The following is a 22,811-nucleotide window of genomic DNA, read 5'->3' on the forward strand; positions in this document are numbered from 1 at the left end:
TTCCTGTCCTTGTTTGCTTTTGCAAATGGGCTGGGATTATATTTTTATTTTATTTTCATTTTCCCTTTGGAAACAGACATCTTTGAGCTTATGTGTAAGAAAATACCTTTTAAATTCCTTTATAGGATTCCAGATTTGAAAATGTATCTGTTTCTTTCGGGGAAAAAAGTTATATTAAGATTTTCTGCTTTGGTTGCTTATGAAAGTATTGACTTTAAGATGCTGTGAGCCACTAGGTCAGACTTTTAAACTTTTCTCCCAGCGCTCAGCTGATTCAGAGCAAAAGTGTATTCTTTCTTCAGAGTTGCCTTTAAGTAGGCAGGAGTGAAGGAGAAAGAGTTCTCCATCAGTGACGTCTTAGTGGCATTGTTTGCCTAAGTATTTCAAGAAATAAAATGAAGGTTAATATGGAAAACTTGAAATGTTATTGTGTCATAAAAATCATTTTAAATAGAGATGAACAAAACTAATGGTGTCTCTTATGGAAGCAGAATAAGAAACGTGGAAAATGTTTGTTCTAAGAGGTGAAACCATGTGACCCGGCCGGCTTTTCAAATGAATCTATGGCTGCAAGCTGATGGCTCAGAGGGGAAAGAAGCATAACTCAAACATAAAAAAGCTTACTAAATAATAGGTTAAAGTGACAAATGGATAATAATCCTGATACTAAATTTCATGCAGCCTGGAAAAGTAAGAAAGTGTGTGTGCTTTTAAAAGTCTATTGAATTTTGATGGGAAACATTTCTTTTGAAATTGGGACTTCTCTGGGCACGGTGGCTCATGCCTGTAATCCCAGCACTTTGGGAGGCCGAGGTGGGTGGATCATGAGGTCAAGAGATCGAGACCATCCTGGCCAACGTGGTGAAACCCCGTCTCTACCAAAAATACAAAAATTAGCCGGGCGTGGTGGTATGCGCCTGTGGTCCCAGCTACTTGGGAGGCTGAGATGGAAGAATCGCTTAAACCCAGGAGGCAGAGGTTGCAGTGAGCCGAGATTGCACCACTGCATTCCAGCCTGGCAACAGAGTAAGACTCCATCTCAAAAAAATAATAATAGTAAATAAATCAAAATAATTTAAAAAACTGCAACTTCATGAGGAGTTTTGTGCAAGATGGAGCACAGATAGCAGAGGTGTACTAGCTGGGCCTAATTTGGGGCTGAGCACTGTAAGTCACCTAGAAATAAATTAGCATTTGTTTTCCTTAGTAAAGCTTCCTTTATGCCATGCGGTGGGGCTCACAAAACCCTGGGTTGTGCAATGGAGTAGAGAAAGCGGAAGTTGAAAAATAACGAGATACCATGGTGCCTAACTGATACGTCTGGGTTCATAATCATGATTGCATTAGAATGAAAACTCAAGTGATGTTTCCTCTCCCTGGAGGTGATGGAAATCAGGACACACTCTCCAGCTGTAGCCATCATCATGTGCTGAATACCCTGCCCTGATCGTGTGTGGCCTCAGCAGGTTGCCAACCTCTGGGATCAGAATGCTGGCAAATGTTATCTTTTAAAATGAGCTTTCAACAAATTGTTCTTAACGACTGGCTAAATTGTGTGCTTCTGCCCACTAATTGCCTGCTGTGGTTCCATTCTCTAAAGCTGGATTTTAAGATTTTAACTTTCCTTAGGAGGTAGAGAATTTCGTTGGGCCATCTTTTGCATTTGGTTGTTGACATTGCTTTAAGAATGTTGAGGAGTTTATGTAATGTGAAATCTTGAATATGTTTATCTTCCCTTTTTTATACAAGTAAATTGTAAGTAAATAACCTACATACTTAAGCTCCAAATCATGGCAAATTATTTTAGAAGTGAATCAAAATGCTGTAATATCTTCGGATTAAAAGAGTGTGCAGGCGTACTTTACTTAAAGGAGGATAGCTGTATTCTCACGGTTTCTTTCTCCTTGGGAAATTCTGGGTAATGTACTTTATTTGAATTTGTTGTTTTATTGGTTTTGGACGTGTGTTTGTTGGCGTGTGTATTAGTTACCTATGACTGCATAGCAACTCCAAATTCTAACAATTTAACATAATAGAAATGTATCATCTCACAGAGTTTCTGAAGGTCAGGAATCACCCATGAGTGGCTTCACTGGGTAGCTCTGGCTCGGGGATCCTTCTGAGTTTACGGTTGGGTTGCAGTTATCTGAAGGCTTAACTGGGGCTGGAAGATCCACTTCCAACGTGGCTCCTTCACATGACTGTTGGCAAAAAAGCCCTCAGTTCCTCACTTGCTATTGTCAGAAGGCCACAGTGCCTAACCACGTGGCCCTTGTCTTAGGCTGTTCATCTCTATGATGGCAGCTGGCTTCCTCCAGAGCAAGCAGTCCGAAAGAGAGAACAGTGAGGAAGCCACAGTGCCTTGTGGGACCAAACCCCCAAAGCTGTACCTGTCATTCCCACTTTATTCACTAGATCCAGCTCACTCTCAAAGGGAAGGGAGTTGGGCTCCATCTTAAAGAGTGTCAAAGAATTTAAGGACATATTTTAAACCACGGCAGTTTGCAATTTAAAGAAGCTGAAAAAAGAACAGAGAAGTGATTTTCTAAAGGATACACTGAACTGTTTGCCTTCCTTTCCCTCCCTGTCTTTTTGCCCCAGTCTCCATACTCTTTTCCAAGCTTATGTCCATTCCCATTGCTTTGGCTTCTCAGCAGAAATAAATTGACCTCATCATTGCCCTTTTGTCTTCAAATCCCAAAGTTTCACAGAAGGATGTTGACCTAACTTGACTGCTAAAGGAATTCCATAGTGATTTTAAAAAGGAGGTTGGGTTGAATGTGTGAAGTTCAAATCCTGGCTTCACAAACTACTAGTGGTCTTAATCTTTCTCCATTTCCTTATCCCCGAAGTAGGATATAGAATAGCAACTCCGTATAAGACTACTGTGAATACTAAATGAGACAGTAAGTATAAAATACTTAGAATAGTTCCTGGCATAGAGTAAGTGCAGATTTATTTAATATTTAATCAAAAGCTTAATGAATATTTATTCAAAACTCACCCAAAAGACCCAACATTCAAGGAAAGTTGCTTACATGGCACTCATTGGATATACTCTTCCAAATAATCTAGAATCAAGGCTGTAGCCAGATCTACAGCAGGAAATGGGGCACCTAAACCTTACTATTTTTGTATCTTAATCACTTTTCCTAAATACTACTTCGTGATGATGCCGTTTGTTTGTTTATATTATGATTGTTACATAGGAAATGTGATGCATGTGGCTCAGGACATCCCAACAGACTTTTCCACAAGGAACCATGTTGACTACTCCAAGTCTGATCTGAGTACCAGGCACACCTGTGTTTGTCCTGAGGAAAATTGCCCTTAAGGATGTTGATACACCAACTGCTAACATTTGCCTCTGACAGTTGACTGCTAGAAAATCTAAAGCTATAGGGGGCTCCCTGTAGAATATATTGAGTCCATTAACACAATGGATTTGGAAACTGGTTTCCTGGCTTGTTTCCTGTTTCCTTCTTTCTCTTCCCCTTTTCCTGACGCATGTTGTTTTGCTGTGGCTTGTACATCTTTTCTGGATTTAGGGAGTATAATGGAAAGCCATTGTCTGGAAGAAACTGTGGTTAGATTATGTCACTTCAGAAGTAGAACATGACCCAATACATAAAAGTTAGAAGAAGATGACTCTCTGCTTACTCTTTGCTCTAACACTATGAACAACCAAGAACAAAATAAGCTGCCTCAGGGAGAAATGAGTGCCTCACTCTATACATTGTCCAAGGAAAAGTCATTGGTAGAAAAGCTATAGAAAAATTATAGAGTCCTAGATGTGGGAAAAGCCTAGACATCATTAATTCCAGTGATTCTCAGGGTGTACTTCAAAAAGTACAATTCTTACTATGTGGGTATGCAAGAAATATTTGCTGTTACAAAAAAAAAATCTCTGTCATTTGTGGGATTTAAAATTTTTCTGAGCTGACACCCATGTGTTGAGCTCCAGGCTCCAGATGATTCTGATCTAGTCATTTCACTCACTACCATGTGCCTGGCTGGTCTTCTGTACATCTATGGTTTCTACTGTATGTCATTTCCATCTGAAGGCTTCTGTGTCTTGAGTTGAGCTTTTGTAAAATAGGTGCCATAGTTAGTATTTACCACTCTTTTGTTCAAACATATGTGAATGTCCATTGGAAAATCAGATTCCAGACACTTTGCTCCAATGTGTCACAGACTAGTCTGTTCCCTGAGGAGCACTGTACCTTAATTAACAAATGAAGACAGGGATTTTCATTTAAATGGTGATGTCAGTCCACCAAGGAAAGGCCTGATAAATGTAGAATGGATACAGCAAATTTATTACCATTATAAAGAATTATTTGAAAGTACCGCCTCCCAGGATTCAAGTTGCAGTGTTCCACTGAGTTCCTGTCTTTATATTCCTGTCCTAAATCTTTACAGTCTTCTTAGTAAATCATGTACTTGGTGTTTAACATTCATCGCATGTATGAATGAATGAATAGAATAAATGGTCTAGTGAATCTTAATAATTGAGTAGTAATAGCAATAAACTATCACTTTTATTTTCCAGTATTAATCTTCATTTATCCCAGTATTAGAACTGCTTACCTTGCCCCAACAAAGACCTCTCAAAAAATATTTAAGTTGGGGGATCCCAAGATGGCCGAATAAGAGGCAGCTCTGGAAAGCCACTCCCAGAGAGAGAGAGATGCAGAAGCCAAGTGGTCTCTACAATTCCAAACGAGGTAGCAGGTTCATTTTATGGGCCTGGTTGGACAGTGGGTATAAACCAAATAGGGCAAGTTGAGGCAAGGCAGGGCACTGCCCCACCCAGGAGGTCCATGCAACCGACTGGAGGACCGGAGGATCTCTCCCACTGACACTTCGATCCGGATACAGCCCTCCACCCAAGCCCTCTACAACCCACAGAACAGGAGATCTTCACCAGCCTGAAAAGCCTCAGCAAGCTGCCTAAACTGGGCAGAGCAGCAACTTCAGCCGGCACCAGGGCTGTCAGCATAGATCTAGGCGGAAGCACTGGCTGATGCCAAGAAAGCCAAAAAGCCAGCGGGATGGAGCTACCCACTTCCCAGAAAGATGGGTAACTGAACGCAGGGAAACAGCCCACACGGCAGGACAGGTCCTCCCCGCACAAAGCCCAGGAGGCTAAAAAACTCTCACTCCAGAGTTTCACCACCCAGAGCACTAGTTAGAGAGCAACCAGGAATAATTGAGCTCAGTGGGGGGAAGGGAAGCCGCCATTGCAGAAGCTGGCCTAATTTTCCTAATAAAAGACGCAGCAGCTCCAGTGAATCTGTGGCAGCCCAGCAGCACCTCTGCAGGCAGACAAAGGAAAGGCCGCCTCCCCAAGCAGCTACCTGAGATCAAAACTATATAAACCCAATGAGATGGGAAGAAACCAGTGCAAGAAGAATGAAACCATCAAAAGCCAGAATGTCTCTCCCCCACCATGAGATCACAACTCCTCACCAGCAAGGGAACAAAGCAGGACAGAGAAAAAATTTGATGAATTGACAGAAGTGGGCTTCAAAGGGTAAGTAATAACAAACTTCTCTGAGTTAAAGGAACATCTTCTATCCCAATGTAAAGAAACTAAAAACCTTGAAAAAAGGTTAGACAAAATGCTAACTAGAATAACCAGCTTAGAGAAGAACATAAATGACTTGATGCAGCTGAAAAACACAGCACAAGAACTTCACAAAGCATACACAAGTTTCAACAGCAAAATAGACCAAGCAGAAGAAAGGATATCATAGATTGAAGGTCAACTCAATAAAATGAAACATGAAGACAAGATTAGAGAAAAAGAGTGAAAAGAAATGAACAAAGCCTTCAAGAAATATGGGATTACGTGAAAAGACCTAATCTACTCCTGATCAGTGTACCAGAAGATGACAGGGAGAATGAATCCAAGTTGGAAAACACTCTTCGTGATATTATCCAGGAGAACTTCCCCAACCTAGCAAGGCAGGCCAACATTCAAATAATGGGAAATACAAAGAACACCACAACAATACTCCTCTAGAAGAGCAGCCCAGAGGCACATAATTGTCAGGTTCACCAGGGTTGAAACAAAGGAAAAAATACTAAGGGCAGCCAGAGAGAAAGATCAGGTCACCCACAAAGGGGAGCACATCAGACTCATAGTGGATCTCTCGGCAGAAATCCTACAAGCCAAAAGAGAGTGGGGACCAATAGTCTACATCCTTTAAAAAAAAGAGCTTTCAATCCAGAATTTCATATCCAGCCAAACTAAGCTTCATAAGTGATGAAGAAATGAAATCATTTATGGACAAGCAATTGCTGAGAGATTTTGTCACTACCAGACATGCCCTACAAGAGCTCCTGAAGGAAACACTAAACACAGAAAGAAAAAACCAGTAGCAGCCACTGCAAAAAAGAACCAAATGGTAAAGATCAATGATGCAATGAAGAAATTATGCCAACCAAAGGGTAAAACAACCAACCAGTAATAAAATTGCAGGATCAAATTCACACATAACAATATTAACATTAAATGTAAACGGACTAAATGCCCCAATCAAAAGACACAGACTAATTGATAAAAGGCCAAGAGCCATCAGTGTGCTGTATTCAGGAGACCCATCTCAAGTGCGAAGACACACATAGACTCAAAATAAAGGGATGGAAGATTTACCAAGCAAATAAAAAAAAAAAAAAAAAAAAAGCAGGGATGGCAATCCTAGTCTCTGAAAAAACAGACTTTAAACCAAAAAAATCAAAAGAGATGAAGAACGGCATTACATAATGGTACAAGGATCAATACAACAAGAAGAACTAACTATTCTAAATATATATGCACCCAATAAAGGAGCACCCAGATACACAAAGCAACTCCTTAACGACCTATAAAGAGACTTAGACTCCCGCACAATAATAGTGGGAGACTTTAACACTCCACTGTCAATATTAGACAGATCAATGAGACAGAAAATCAACAAGGAAATCCAGGACTTGAATTCAGATCTGGACCAAGCAAACTTAATAGACATTTACAGAACTCTTAACCCCAAATCCACAGAATATATGTTCTTCTCAGCACCACATCACACTTACTCTAAAATCAACCACGTAATTGGAAGTAAATCACTCTTCAGCAAATGCAAAAGAAGAGAAACCATAACAGTCTCTCAAACCACAGTGCAATCAAATTAGAACTCAGGATTAAGAAACTAACTCAAAACCTCACAACTTCATGGAAAATGAACAACTGGCTCCAAATGTAGACTGGATAAACAATGAAATGAAGGCAGAAATAAAGATGTTCTTCAAAACCAAGAAGAGCAAAGACACAACAAACCAAAATCTCTTGGACACATTAAAGCAGTGTTTAGAGGAAAATTTATAGCAATAAATGCCCACATGAGAAGCAAGTAAAGATCTAAAATCAACACCTTATCATCAAAATTGAAAGAGTTGGAGGAGCAAGATCAAAAAAACTCAAAAGCTAGCAGAAGACAAGAAATAACTAAGATCAGAGCAGAACTTAAGGAGATAGAGACACAAAAAACCCTTCAAAAAATCAACAAATCCAATACCTGGTTTTTTGAAAAGATCAACAAAATAGATAGACCGCTACCCAGACTAATGAAAAGAGAAGAGAATCAAATAGATGCAATAAAAAACAATAAAAGGGAGGGACATCACCACCAATTCCACAGAAATACAAACTACCATCAGAGATTATAACAAACAACTCTATACACACAAACCAGTACATTTGGAAGAAATAGATAAATTCCTGGACACTTGCACTCTCCCAAGACTAAACCAGGAAGAAATTGAATCCCTGAATAGACCAATAACAAGGGCTGAAGTTGAGACAGCAATTAATAGCCTACCAACTAAAAAAAGCCCAGGCCCAGATGGGTTCACAGCTGAATTATACCAGATGTACAAAGAGAAGCTGGTACCATTCCTTCTGAAACTATTCCAATACAAAAAGATGGAATCCTTCCCAACTCGTTTTATGAGACCACCATCATCCTAATACCAAAACCAGGCAGAGACACAAATAAAAAAGAAAACTTAAGGCAAAAATCCATGACAAACATTGACGCAAAAATCTTCAATAAAATACTGGCAAACAGAATGCAACAGCAAATCAAAAAGCTTATTCATCATGATCAAGTAGGCTTCATCCCAAGGATGCAAGGCTGGTTCAGCATACGCAAGTCTATAAATGTAATCCATCACATAAACAGAACCAAAGACAAAAACCACCTGATTATCTCAATAGATGCAGAGAAGGCCTTTGACAAAATTCAACAGCCCTTTATGCTAAAAATCCTCAATAAACTAGGTGTCGATGGTACATATAACAAAATAATAAAAGCTATTTATGACAAACCCATAGCCAAGATCATACTGAATGGGCAAAAACTGGAAGCATTCCCTTTGACTGGTACAAGACAAGGATACCCTCTCTCACCACTCCTATTCAATATAGTATTGGAAGTTCTAGCCAGAGCAATCAGGCAAGAAAAAGAAATAAAGGATATTCAGTCAGGAAAAGAGGAAGCCAAAGTGTTTCTATTTGCAGACAACATGATTGTACATTTAGAAGACTCCATTGTCTCAGCCCAGAGCCTCCTGAAACTGATAAGCAACTTCAGCAAATCTCAGGATACAAAATCAATGTGCAGAAATCACAAGCATTTCTATACAACAATAAGAGACCAACAGAGAGCCAAATCAAAAGTGGACTCCCATTCACAATTGCTACAAAGAGAATAAAATACCTAGGAATACAACTAACAAAGGATGTAAAGGACTTCTTCAAGGAGAACTACAAACCACTGCCAAAGGAAATAAGAGAGAACACAAACAGATGGAAAAATATTCCATGCTCATGGTGGGGAAGAATCAACATCGTGAAAATGGCCACACTGCCCAAAGTAATTTATAGATTCAATGCTATCCCCATTAAGCTACCAATGACCTTCTTCATGGAACTGGAAAAAAAACCTTCAAACTTTATATGGAACCAAAATAGAGCCCACATAACCAAAACAATCCTAAGCAAAAACAACAAAGGCATCATGCTACCTGACTTCAAACTATACTACAAGGCCACAGTAATCAAAACAGCATGGTACTGGTACCAAAGCAGAGACATAGACCAACGGAACAGAACAGAGGCCTCAGAAGCAACACCACACATCTACAATCATCTGATCTTTGACAAACCTGAGAAAAACAAGCAATGGGGAGAGGATTCCCTGTTTAATAAATAGTGTTGGGAAAACTGGCCTAACACCATAAAAACCCTGTAAGAAAACCTAGGCAAAACCATTCAGGACATAGGCATAGGCAAGGACTTCATGGCTAAAACACCAAAGACATTGGCAACAAAAGCCAAAATAGATAAATGGGATCTAATTAAACTCCAGAGCTTCTGTACAGCAAAAGAAACAATCATTACAGTGAACTGGCAACCAACAGAATGGGAAAAAATGTTTGCAATCTACCCATCTGACAAAAGGCTAATATCCAGAATCTACAAAGAACTAAAACAGGTTTATAAGAAAAAAACAAACCCATTCAAAAGTGGGCGAAGGATATGAACAGACACTTTACAAAAGAAGACATCAATGAGGCCAACAAACATGAAAAAATGCTCATCATCACTGGTCATTAGAGAAATGCAAATCAAAACCACATTGAGGTACCATCTCACACCAGTTAGAATGGTGATCATTAAAAATCTGGAGACCACAGATGCTGGAGAGGATGTGAACAAATAGGAACACTTTTACACTGTTGGTGGGAGTATAAATGAGTTCATACATTATGGAAGACAGTGTGGTGATTCCTCAAGGACCTAGAAATAAAAATTCCGTTTGACCTAGCAATCCAATTACTGGGTATATACCCAAAGAATTATAAATTGATCTATTATAAAGACACATGCACACGCATGTTCATTGCAGCACTGTTTACAATAGCAGAGACCTGGAACCAACCCAAATGCCCATCAGTGATAGACTGAATAAAGAAAATGTGGTACATATACACCATGGAATACTATGCAGCCAGAAAAAACAATGAGTTCGTGTCCTTTGTAGGGACATGGATGAATCTGGAAACCATCATTCTCAGCAAACTGACACAAGAACAGAAAACCAAACACTGCATGTTCTCAGTCATAGGCGGGTGATGACCAATTAGAACACATGGACACAGGGAGGGGAGCATCACACACTGAAGTCAGTTGCGGGGGGCTAGGGGAGGGACAGCGGGGGGTGGGGATGATGGGGAGGGATAACGAGGGGAGAAATACCAAATATGGGTTATGGGGGGATGAAGGCAGCAAGCCACCTTGCCATGTATGTACCTACACAACAATCCTGCATGATCTGCACGTGTACCCCAGAATCTAAAGTACAATAAAAAATATATGTATTTAAGTACCTTTATATACTTGTATAATATACAATGTTTTAATACACACATAGTATATAATTCAGAAAACCAAAATAACGCTATGTTCAGGTATCCACAAAAGGTCCATTAGAAGCATGAAAATACTGCAGAGTTTACAGAATTGATGTGCTCTATCAAAAGCTATATACCTGGCAGTGTAAAGAGTAGATTCTGATATGTAAAATGTCTTACTCTTGGGAGCACCAAGATTTCAGTTTTGACTCAGCACAGAATATTTTTACATAGATAGAATGCAACAGAGAATGCATTTTGGGATTAAATGCTAGTCTAGCCTCACTCTGCTAACCCTAGATCCTAGTTTTACTACTGCTTGTAAAAAAATAATTGATTTCCTGAGGAATTCGCATTATGCATTATTACTTTTTTCTGGCCTTATTGCTATTCATCAGAACTATCTCACAAACTTTTATGACTCTGATGCAAAATGTTGACGTGTTTAGTACTGGAAAACAGCAATAAAATATGGAATACATTATACTCACTGACCTGGGAATACAGAAAGCTATGGCAATCAAACCTTCTGAGTTCTCTATAAATAAAACATCTTTATCTTATTTGATGTCTCGGAATATTATATGTCTGGGAGATAATTTATTAGAATAATGCTTGAAGTTGGATGAGGAATTTTCTATTTTTAATTAGAAAAACAGAAACAATTTAGCAACTGCAGAAAAATACACATTTAAATGAAAATAGGAGAATTTCAAAAATCCTATTAGTGGCCAGGTGGGGTGGCTCAAACCTGTAATCTCAGCACTTTGGAAGGCCAAGGTGGGCAGATCACGAGGTCAAGAGTTCAAGACCAGCCTAGCCAACATAGTGAAACCCTATCTCTATTAAAAATACAAAAATTAGCTAGGCATTGTGGCCCAAGCCTGTAGTCCCAGTTACTCGGAAGGCTGAAGCAAGAGAATCGCTTCAACCAGGAGGCAGATTGTGGTGAGCCGAGATCGCAGCACTGCACTCCAGCCTGGGCAACAGAGTGAGCCTTTGTCTCAAAAAAAAAAGAAAAAAAGTCATTTAGTGACCATAATTTAAAGAAATAAGACAGAATTTCTTAAGGCCTCTAACAGTCACTCTCTCCAATAAACAGCGTGCTGTATGGTGCAGAGGCAGATTTATCAGGGAACTAATGAGGCGTTTGCCTTGGGCTCCTCACTTGTACGGGCACCTTCAAAACTTCCTTAACCGTGTTCATCTTCTTGCATTGATTTTCTTAAAAAGAGTTCAAAAATTATAAAAGTGAAGTCGTAAAGCCACCCTCAAATGTGGTTCTAGTCCTGTGCAAGCACAGGATAAGACCTTTGTTCAAGGAAATTTGTGTATGTTTTTGGTGGAAATAGTTCTTTTGAATGCATTAAAATAATGTTGGAGGTTTTAGTGAAATGAGAGTCTGAACCTCATTTTCAGCCTTTACATAGGAAAGGAGTCGATGAAGATAAGTTATGATGATACCTACCGTTTTACTCAAAAATCTAACTAATTATTGAGTTTAAAATCCAAATCAACAAACAGATGTGAAGCCGTTTTTTCAATGGGTGGATCTTAGAAAGAGAAAACATGTAGATGATCGATATTTAATAGTAAAAGGAAAAAAGAGAATGGTTACTTTTCCTATTCTTTAAGCCAATTTTAACTTAGTTTTGTAAAAGCATGTAATTGATTTAAATTATGCTTAAACATTTTTTTAAAACCATATTGAGTTTTTTTAAGACTAGAGATTAAAATCTAGCCTCCAAATGTATGCGGTTTACATCATGATGTTTTCAGGGAGACACCAGAAGGAACAGGTGTTTCTCAGGGTGACTAACTGTGGGTTCATGAGCCTTCACTCCAGCTGCCCCCATGCAAGTTTGCCTCAACCGCGTGGACACTCCAACATTCAGAATGGAATCAAATCTTGCTGGCCCTTTAGGCTTTGATATACAAGATGTTCTTCATTAAAGAGCATTTTTAAAAAGAAAGTTGGTGTTATGAAATGTCAAAAATATGCTTTCCATGTTTATTTGACATGTGTCCAAAAATCTAATTTAAACTCTAAGATTAGCTCATTTGCGGATTGGAAATAAGTCTCGCTAGACTTTCTGCTTGTGAGACAGCTTGAAGTGCAAAGATAGAAAGCTTTGGAGAGTATTTATTTCAGTTAAAGAAACTGTTCGCAAATGTACACACAAGTTCTGCATACCATTCCGCTGGAAAGTGTGTATCAGTTGGCAGGCATTCCTAAAAAGTGTTCTGTGAGAGGTACAGTTGATCTTTGAGGAGCAACTGGGGGTTGAGGGGTGCCAACCCCTCTTGCAACCGAAAGTCTGCAGATAGCTTAAATTTAGCTACAACTAGTCACTGTTGACGGGAAGCCTTATCAACAATATAAATGGCTAATGAGCACGTATTTTGTATGTCACATGTATTATATACTATGTTCTTATAATAAAGTAAACTAGAGAAAAGAAAATGTTATTAAGAAAATCATAAGGAAGAGAAAAGGTATTTTCTATTCATTAAATAGAAGTAGATCATCATAAAGGTCTTCACCCTCATCACCTTTATGTTGAGTAGGCTGAGGAGGAGGAATAAGAGGAGGGGTTGGTCTTGCTGTCTCAGGGGTGGCAGAGGTGGAAGAAAATCTACGTATAAGTGGACTTGTGTTCTAATGTATGTTGTTCAAGGGTTAACTGTATATAGAAAGGTGTATTTTTTAACTCAACACAGACCACCGGCCATTCTCCTTGTTTTTAGCCAGTTTTTGCTGAAATAAATGGAAGTATGAAATAATTATACTCTTTTATTTATTTATTTATTTTTAGACGGAGTCTCACTCTGTCGCCCAGGCTGCAGTGCAATGGCGCAGTCTCGATTCACTGTAGTCTCCGCCTCCCAGGTTCAAGTGATTCTCCTGCCTCAGCCTCCCAAGTAGCTGGGATTACAGGAACCTGCCACTACGCCCAGCTAATTTTTCTATTTTTAGTAGAGTCAGGGTTTTACCATGTTAATCAGGCTGGTCTCAAACTCCTGACCTCAGGTGATCTGCCCTCCTTGGCTTCCCAAAGTGCTAGGATTCTAGGTGTGAGCCACCACACCTGGCCAATAATTATACTCTTTCAAAATTGTGAGATCCATCTCTTTGAATAATGTGTTAGAAAATCAGTTTTATGGCAAATTGATTGAAGAACACTTCTTTAACTTTATAAGCTGCAGAGAGCTTAGAACAGTCCTGAAACAGACTTCTTATAAAGATAGCATTATTTCTCTGCATTTATTTTGGTCATGCTCTGACCTCTCTTGGACTGTGCTGTTTAACATGGCAGGCTTTAGCCACATATGGCTATTTAAATGTAAATATAATTAAAAAGTCAGTTCCTCAGTCATAGTAGCCACATTCCAAGCACTCAGTGGCCTTACGTGGCAAGTGGCTACTGTATTGAGCAGTGTACATATAGCCCATTTTCATCACTGCAGAAAGTTCTCTTGGACAGTTCTGGTCAGGAAAAAGACTTGGACGTCTGTAGTTGAGGGGAAAGCAAAAACAAAACTTTCCAGAAATAAAGCAATTTCTTGACTACAAAATGTAGAGCAGCATTTTCCAGAGTAGGGGTCATGCAATCCAGGTTCCATTGGATGTTGCTGGGAGTTGGGGTACAGAGAGATGGAGCAGAGATCTGCAATCCAATAGTCAGAGTAGACCAGATTAAACCAATTTCTTTCCTGTAGGACTTAAAGCTTTCAATATGCAAGCAGGCATTGCTTAAACAAACAGAACAGCACACTCAGCATTTTCTAAACTCTATAGAGCAAGAACTACCTTTTGTATGGTACAATTTGCAAGGCAGGTGTTTTATAAAGCAGCTTGGGATTCAGATGTCTTGCTTTATTTTTTTAATCCATAGCGCTGAGTTGCATACTGCTAGTCACAGTGAGCTATGAGATCCAAAAATCAGAACCATTAGGCCCACAATAGTTTGTTTTTGCAGAGAACTAGTGAAAGTATGTCTTTTTAAATTATATGGTATATTTGCCTCAAATGTATTTTTGAGACTACAATACATTTTTACAGCAAAATCATTTTCTTTCTAACACTGCCATTGACATATATTTTTATGGGTTTAAGATCAATTAGAGAAGATGGAATGAAATTTTATGATTGTGTGTGCTTAGTAACTCTCCTTCCAGTGGTCCCTATTAAAAGAATATGAGAGATTTTTAAATTTCATAAAATAGCCCAGGCACGGTGGCTCACACCCGTAATCCCGGCAGTTTGGGAGGCCGAGGTGGGAGGATCACCTGAGGTCAGGAGTTTGAGACCATCCTGACCAACGTGGAGAAACACCATCTCTACTAAAAGTGCAAAATTAGTCGGGTGTGGTGGTGCATGCCTGTAATCCCAGCTACTAAGGAGGCTGAGGCAAGTGAATCACTTGAACCCGGGAGGTGGAGGTTGCGGTGAGCTGAGATCGTGCCACTGCACTCCAGCCTGGGCAGCAAGAGCAAAACTCTGTCTTAAAAAAGAAAGTTTTATAGAATAACTTGTATAATGATAAATAAAATATTCTCATGGGGCAGATGTCACCAAATGTCAATCTCATAAAGCTTTAACTGCATCGGACTTTACAATAACAACAAAAAAATGACATGGAGCTTGTGTTTTTGTTTCCCATGTTTGAAGATGTGCTTCTGCACAACAGCGAGAGCAATCCTAAGGATGTAGCGCTTGGGTCCAGCCCAGCTGGGGCAGACTTGGGGGTCCCCACCAGGTGGGCAGCTTGCGTCTTCCCAACCCCCAACATTCTGAATGGTGATCTTCTTTCCAGCACTATTTTGCAATAGGTAAAAATATGGAAATGATCAACTTTTCCATAGTATTATAGCAGTCGAGTATGTTCTTGGCATAATTATACAGTGGAATCCAATACTCTGTTACAAAGAGTGAGGTAAGTCTATGTCCTGATACAGAACCACTTTTAGTACACAGAATGAAGTAAAGACAGCATGAAAAAGGGGGTCCATGTGCATGTATGTGTAAGATGTTTTCTGGAAAGAATTAAAGGCACCCCAAGAACAGTGGCTGCCTTTGTGTAGAGGAAGTGATGATGTGAGGGAAGAAGCTTTTCCTTTTCAGTTTATAACCTTCTAGAATGTTTGAGGTTTCTGAACATGTAGATGATGGTGACTTTTTTATAACATGAGGTACTGAGTTTATGAATTACTTTTTTTCCTTAAACTTAGTAATGATGTTAAAAAATAAAAGCAACGTGACCAGAATTTTGAGCAGAATTTTACACCTTTTTCAGCATAGTGTTTCTTCGAGGTTAGACTCGGTAGAAGGAAATATGCTTTTCACTGGCAGAGGCCAAGGGCACAGAAACCAGCTCCATGACACCTCGCTGCTGTTGCAGACAGAGCCAGGCCTGCAGGTGGTGGCCGGCTGCCATTCTTAAGCCTGCAGTGTGTGAGGGCAACTCACCTGTCATACCCATGTAGCTGAATGTCATTTTTTGATGAGAATGAAGTCCACTGGGAAATTTAATTTACCTTCACAGAATAGGTTCTCTGAAACGTGTCACCAAATGTATTGAGCAGCCAATGTGGATCAGCGATGTTTTAATTAAATCACACAAATTTTTAAATAGTTCTTGCATTATAGGAAAACATATCCCAATGCTACTTTGCACGTATCTGTATTCTAGCAGTCATCTTCCCACAAGGCATTTTAGTGTTGTGTTTGTTCAGTGGGTGCCCCTTGAGGGTAAGGGCAGAGATTGTCTAGCACATGCCCAAAACGTCACACGTTAGCCTCATGGCATGAAGAACAGCACACCCTCAATCTTCACTGGAAACAGGAACACCAAGGTCAGCGCTAAGTAACTGCTATTATCCCTGTTGTCCATGACATTTAGACAGTGTTCAAGGGAGCCCACACAGAATGAGCCCTGAGGACTAGAGTCACAGGCATCTTTCTTGTTTGTCCAGCATTTCACTGGGAAAGACCAAGCAGGCCAGTTATTCAATAGTCAGCGCTCTCTCTAAGGCCCTGGGAGGGAATAGGCTTTTCCTGGGTGAAGTCCAGCCAGTCCCATGGGCAGTGGTCTCCAGGGATCTGCAACAGATCTAGAAATCACATTTCCTAGGATGCCAAGAAATGCAGCCGTCTTTCCTCCTTCTCTGCTTGGCATTTCAGTGGGCCACAGGGTTCTACCAGTTGGGGTCCTCAAAGACTCACTTTGCTTCTTTAGCACCAAGAATGAATGAGACCTAAGAATAGAAGCTTGAGGTGTCCCCTGGGCAAATCTGACTTGGTGTGGCCTGACCTTCAGTGCCACCTCCCCTAAGATCTGGAGGTCTTTAGGAGGTACACCTGCAGAATTATCTAAGCCTAGCATACAGGCCTTTGTCCCCCTCGGTTGTTAAAAAATTGATGTTGTGGCGAGAGATAGAAGGAGATTTCTTAAAGTCCATTTTATTTAAGAATTTTTTTCAAGGAGAAGAAAAACATCAGGTAACTACAAGGCCATGGGTAAGGCCCAGGGCAAATGTATAAGCCTTGCCTGTCTGTTTGCCCATTCTTGAAATGGGTCAGAAGAACTGTAAAACTGAGGAGCAACCCAGTCAGAAGGAGATGAGTCTCACTGTTACACTCTAGGAGGTCATGTGTAAAGTGGGCTTATTGCTACACTTCCAAAAAGCAATGTTCTTCCTCCTTTCTGTAGAGGAAGGCAAGAATGCCAGTTTTTTATTTCAATCCAAGTTGCCTGTCACTCTTTCAGATAGAGTAATGTTGTTCCTGACATCACATTCTTCTTCACACGGCCATGTTGGTTATTGGCCAGAGTTCAGGGACAGTCTGGGAATTTGATGCCAAGTGATTTTTTCCCAATTCCTCTGAAGGCCTTAGTGCGAAACTGGCAGGGCTGTCTGCGGAGGAAGCCTGCGTTCACTCTTCCTGTGGCCACCCCTCCATGTAGACGAACCCAGTCCACTTGCAGAATGTGACGTATCCCTAAATAATTGTTACACATATTATCAAATGCAAGTTTTCGATTGTGTCCTTCCAAGAGCTTGGAGCATTGTTCTTTATGTATACAAGCCTGCATTTTGACATGGCCTGATTGTTTGGAGGAAATAGAAGAGGTAGTCCAGTCAACTTCTATGTTAGTCATTTGCAGGAGAAATAAGACGGAATTTTCTTTTCTGGATTTTTAAAGAATGGAGAGCTTGGAATGGATGTGTCCCAAAAGGGAAATTTCCCAGTGATTAATCAGCCTTGTTTAGACCATTCATTTAAATGGTTTTACATGTAAATAGGAGGTAGAAAAGCTATGTATTCAGAAGATAGCTGCTATTTGGAAAGAAAGAAATCTAAATCAAAGTAAGCTTCTCAAAAACTCTTTTATGTGAAGACATGGCTGGGCTTTGTATAAGCAGCATTGTATTGTAAAGTACAGAGCTGCTTAATCAGTAAGAAAAGTTGAAGTAGAAAGATAACATTAAAGAGATAAGATCTTTGTTAGACTAAATCTATTGACCCAGAACTTCCTGTAATGGGATGAATGGGAACTGCTTCACATTGTTAATGTAACAGAGGTTTTTGATCTCAAAATTGGTGTTTGGAGCCTATGTCACTGGGTCTATTTTTAGTTTCTTGCTTTAAAGAAACCAAAGATTGCTTTTGTAGGACCTCGGAAAAACACAAAACTTCCATTGTAAACATGATTTAGATAAAACACTTACTGGGTACGCTTTTAATATTCTGAGCATCACTTTAAACATCATTGATATATCATCGGAAATCTGCAGGGACACAAACTACCCCAGAATGTGAATAAAATAGCCAGCATGAAACCAACTCTACAGGCTATGTACCTTCCCTGCACAAACAGAACTGCTTGCTGACAGAGCATGACCCCCAGCACGTGGCGGCCAGCCAGCAGGGGCAAGCTTCTATGAGGTCATGGTTAGAATCTGTGTGTGCACAGCAGACAGACTGTAGTCTGAAATGTTCATTTCCCTCCTGACGTCCACCTCCCCCTTTGTCTTGCTAACAGAACACTGATTTTTTTTTTTCAAGTGTACACCGCTTTGGGAAGTGACCTCATTTTCAGGTCAGTAGTGAGTTCTGAGTACTCTCAACCAGTGTTGCTAATCCCTTGACCCTTACTAGTGACCATGTTTGGGACGATCCAGGCCCTTCTAGAGTTCACTGCGCTACTGAGTTCATCAGCTCTAAAGCCACTCCACGGTTGGACGGCCTGTTGTGGGATATGATAGATTTCCTTTCTATTTAAGCCAGTTGAATTGGGGTTTTCTGTTTCCCAACCAAAATCTCTTCATGGGCACACAGGCATTTCTTTCCCTTAATAATGACCAAAGGAATTCATTCACTATAGACTTTGGGCAGATATTGGAAAAAAAGAAGTATTTGATAAGAGCTTTTTAGTAGCAAACAAAATCACCTCCAGATTATATTCCATAATATTTTTGTGTTCTCTATAACTGTAATCAGCAGCTAAAAAAAAAATCTTTTTGTTCCTCTCTGGCTAGAAGAGAGAGTAGCAGGCTCCATCCATAATATAATGCAGTAATAGGCTCCGTGGAACTTTAGCTCCATGGCATGTGGCCAGTTCCTAAGACTGCAGTGACTTAGGTGGATGGAAGTTTATTCCTCTCTCTCATACAATGATGTCTGGAGCTGGGATGCCTAACTCCACCAGGCCTTTAGTTGCCCTCATCTGCAGGCGTAAGGTGGCTCAGCACCATGTCCACATTTCAACCAGAAACAAAGGGGAAAGACAAAAGGACATTCCCAATCTCCTTAAAGGTTAAATCTGGAAGTAGCACACAACATTGCACTCATATTCCAACAGAGAAAAGTCACTTGTGAGGCTACGTGGCCAGCCCCCAAAGCAGTTTGGAAATATCTTTCTTCTGGGTGCAATGTGCCCAGCTAGAAACTGTTTCTATGAAGAAAAGAGCAAATAGATGGTGAGCAGACAAACGTCAGTCTCTGCCTCTGTCTCCTTTTACCGCCACTCAGACGTCATCCCCTTGTTTCCAGTCTCAGAGTTTCATATTTCCATGCAGGAAAAGAAAGTCTTCTGGCAAGGTGCTGCTTTTTTATTTCTAACAGAATTGGGTATTTCCTTGGTGATGTTTCTTTTTTTAACAATACTTTTCACTTTATATTCCCAGGCATGAGAAATTAGACCTCCAGCTCTCAATAATCCCCATAAAATTGTATTCACCCCTTCTGTTAAAAGGTGTTGCCACAATAACCTTCTGAAGTTGTGCAAATAGAGTTTGCATTCAGTATTGCCATAAACTGAAAGCAGAGGTACAATTCTAGAAAATTCTCTAGTCGGATTGACGTTTACACCTGCTGATCATTTTGTTCTCATGTCACGTACAAATGCACTGCTAAACCATGTAGAACCACATGTACCACAGAAGAGAGCTTTTGGAGTTACAAATGGAATATGATATTTCACGTAGAACTTCCAGAATATCAGCTTCTGATTTACATGTCTACCAGAAGTCCTGGGAGTCGTAGCTTTTATTCTTCTGCTACAATCACTAGAAATCATGCTGTTTTTAGCAACTAAGCTATTCTCATAAGAAACGTTCACCAAGGGGAAAAATTCAGTATATTCTTTCTTATATTTAAGATAAATCAGTAATACTCATAGGGGAAAATTGTTTATTCTACATGCATTCATTGGTTACCCAATATGTATGTGGCTCTCTGCTAGATGCTACAGGCACACAGAGGTGATGACACAGCCACCGTGCTCGAAACACGTCATCTAATGGGAAGACAAGACACTTCTATGTGAAACAGCATGGCCACATGGCAACATGTAATTTTGCCGGGGGACATCCCACAGAAATTAGGGCCCTCACACCCAGTTCCTGCATCACCTTGAACACACCTCATAGTCACGCATGTCGCATTGCTCATGTGCCTACCACTTGCCCACCACATGGAGCTGCTGTGGGGAGCAGGGGCTGCCTTCTATTCGTTTTTGTATCCTCAGCAACGACCCCTGCATTCAGCACACTCATCCTTGTATCATGAATGATGCGGTGAGAAAGGAAAAGGTTTGGAATCGAGAAATGGGGAGCTCATGAAGGGCACTGAGGGGTGGAGAAATTTGGCCTGGCAGTGGTGACTGAAATACTTTAGGCAGAAGATTCTGCATCAGAGTGAAGGTACAGAAATCGGGGCAGCTGCAGAAAACACGGCCAGGGAGGAATAAGTGGGTGATGGGGAGGAGCCGTGGGCTCCTGGTGCCTGATCAAGAGCCAGAGAGTGAAAGGGAGACCAGCCCTGCGGGTGAAGGATTCGGGACTTCATCCTGCAGATCACGGAGCCCAGGCAAGGGGTTCCAGGGGAAGTGACAGGATCAGATCTTCTGGAAAAAGCAATCTAGTGTGAGGGTGAGGAGGACAGGTGGAAAGTGGGTTCACTGAAGTCACAGAGACCACTGTGATGGTGAGTGTCTTGTGTGAATGTACGGCCCTCCTACCTTATAAAACAGGAATCGCTATTTATCTTTTCTAGTGAAGCAGCTTCGTAGTCTGGGGTAAATCCTCAGGGTTCCTTGTCTCACACCAAGAGAATTAAGGACACAGATCCACGTGGGTGGGTTAAGGAGCGGAAACTTCAATAGGCAGAAGGAAGCAGAGAGGAGAGCAGCTCCTTGCAAGCGAGAGAGATGTCTGAAAAAAAGGGGGCAAGGTGGCAGACCACAGCAGATTGTGTAGGCAGCCTTGAGGAGGCAGCGTCTGATTTAACGTAGGTCTCACAGATTGGTTTGACCAGGTGTGATGTTTACATGGAACGCAGAGTAGGCTGGTCGCCCCACCCTAATCTTATTATGCAAATGGGCTTTCCACTTTGTGGGGCCATCATGTCTGCTCCTTACTGTACATGTGGCTGGCAAAAAGAGAAGATGGAGCCGCCACTTTGAGTCCCAGCTACTGTATTCCTGTGGGCACGACCGCCAGCATGTAGCCGTGCAAGCTTCAGCTTGCTTGTTTATGTCTGCAGCTCGATTTTACAGTCTTCTCTTTGTTGGAAAAGAAAATGATTTGGGGGCTGCTTTTTAGTAAAAGAAAAACTTTACTGAGGACTTTCATACCCTGTCTGCCTAAGAAATTTCTTTTCAACTCCTATATCACTAGTTTTTCAGAAATTGTTCTAAGAATGTTAGTTTTGTAATATCATATGTGTTTAAGACTTATATCTCAGGGGTGTGGAAGATTTAGATCATTCTTTTATTTTAGAGATTATTTAGAAATTGAATTCATAACCACTCTCTGTATAATGTTTAATAATTAATGTGGTACACTATAGAATGTTTATACTCACCCATCTTTATTATGCTGCATAATTTGCTGCCTTTTATTTTTTAATCTAAAAATATGAGTTTAATATTTGAAAGTCTTAAATAGCAAAGTTTCCTTACTGTTTTCTCATCATCCACTGTGGTATCCAACACACATATAATTGTGTAAGAGGATTTTGTATTGAAAAGTCCCGCAAGTGACAAGATTTGCAGATGGTATTTCTAAGAGGCTTTCTACCAGTATTTGAGAAGTGGTAGCAGGTGTAACGGGCAGACAGTGACAGCCACCCTTCTTGACTCAGAAATCGCAGCATCCACATGTGCACACCAGTGAATATGAAAAAGTAAAAGACATGAAAGCCTTTCTCACCCTGACATTCCAGCCATATTACCATGTGAGCGTCTCCCTCCTCTCATAACCCATGGGTTCTATTTAGCAAAGATTTTTTTTTCTGAACTAATTTATTTCAAAAATACAAACAAAAGCAAGTTAAAAAAAAAAACCACAAAGCTAATTTATAACAACCCTAGATATTGTCAATGTCTCTAAAGCATTTATCATTAGTACACTGAGAATCATGGCCCACTTGGAACAGATAGAGTGTGGAGTAAACTCCTGAGTAGGGAGCTGGGTTCAGACTCGGACACACACACACACACACACACACACACACACACTCTCTCTCTCTCTCTCTCTCTCTCTCTCTCTCTCTCTCTCTCTCTCTCTCTGTGTCTTTCAGACATAAACACCCATGTACACACACCTGATCCACAAACTAGATCCAGAAATATATGTCTTGCCATTCCAATGAAAAAGTTATTTTTTTACTTAAGTGAACCCTGGAATTTGTGAATTTTAACTCAGTTAGTTTTACACAAATCCCAAAGTCTCTAGGCCAAATTTTTCTGCAAGGAGAAGCATTTTGTACTTATAGATATACAGATAGATTGTGTGTGTGTGTGTGTGTGTGTGTGTGTGTGTGTGTATAGAGAGACAGAGAG

The 22,811-nt window shown here is 40.4% G+C and overlaps 1 protein-coding gene across 2 annotated transcripts in view; it reads left to right on the plus strand.

Moving 5' to 3' along the window:
- Positions 1-22,811, plus strand: part of PRKN (parkin RBR E3 ubiquitin protein ligase) — a 1,415,352-nt gene that overhangs the window by 1,205,171 nt on the left and 187,370 nt on the right. The window lies entirely within an intron of this gene.

The sequence above is a fragment of the Cebus imitator genome, unplaced genomic scaffold (genome assembly GCF_001604975.1).
Source record: "Cebus imitator isolate Cc_AM_T3 unplaced genomic scaffold, Cebus_imitator-1.0 Scaffold6, whole genome shotgun sequence".
Taxonomy (NCBI): Eukaryota; Metazoa; Chordata; class Mammalia; order Primates; family Cebidae; genus Cebus; species Cebus imitator.